We start from the raw sequence: 519 nt of genomic DNA, 5'->3' as shown, positions 1-519 counted from the left end.
CCTCCAGTACTAAGTCCTGGCGCTTCCCATGTTGCCCGGGGGAACGCTGGTCAGGTTTTTAAGGGTTTTTTTTGTTTTTTAACTGGAGATTGAACTCAGGGCTTACATCTTAAGCCAGTCCACCAGCCCTTTTTTTTTTGATGGGCTTTTTAAAGATAGGGTCCCACAAACTATTCAACTCAGGTTTCTAACCGTGATCCTCTTAATGTCTGCCCCCTGAGTAGCTAGGGTTGCAGGGGTGAGCCACTGGCGTCCCGCTAGTTTTAAGGTTTTAACGAGATCCAGTTAAGCACACTATTTTGCACCGAAATGTTTCCGCAGGGCTTCCTTTGACTGTTTAGTCAGGCTGACTAAAATATTAAACCGAGGCTTCATAAAATTGGACCAGAAAGATCCTTATAGATCAGTTTCAGTTCACGAGTTACTTCCAGCAATGATTTTTGTCATCAGTTGGAGATCACCCTGTAATAAATCTTTTTTGGGGGGTTGGGAGTGGTACTGGGGTTTGAACTCAGAGGC

This window comes from Castor canadensis, chromosome 10, assembly GCF_047511655.1.
Source record: "Castor canadensis chromosome 10, mCasCan1.hap1v2, whole genome shotgun sequence".
Taxonomy (NCBI): Eukaryota; Metazoa; Chordata; class Mammalia; order Rodentia; family Castoridae; genus Castor; species Castor canadensis.
Note: the sequence above shows the minus strand (reverse complement) of the source record.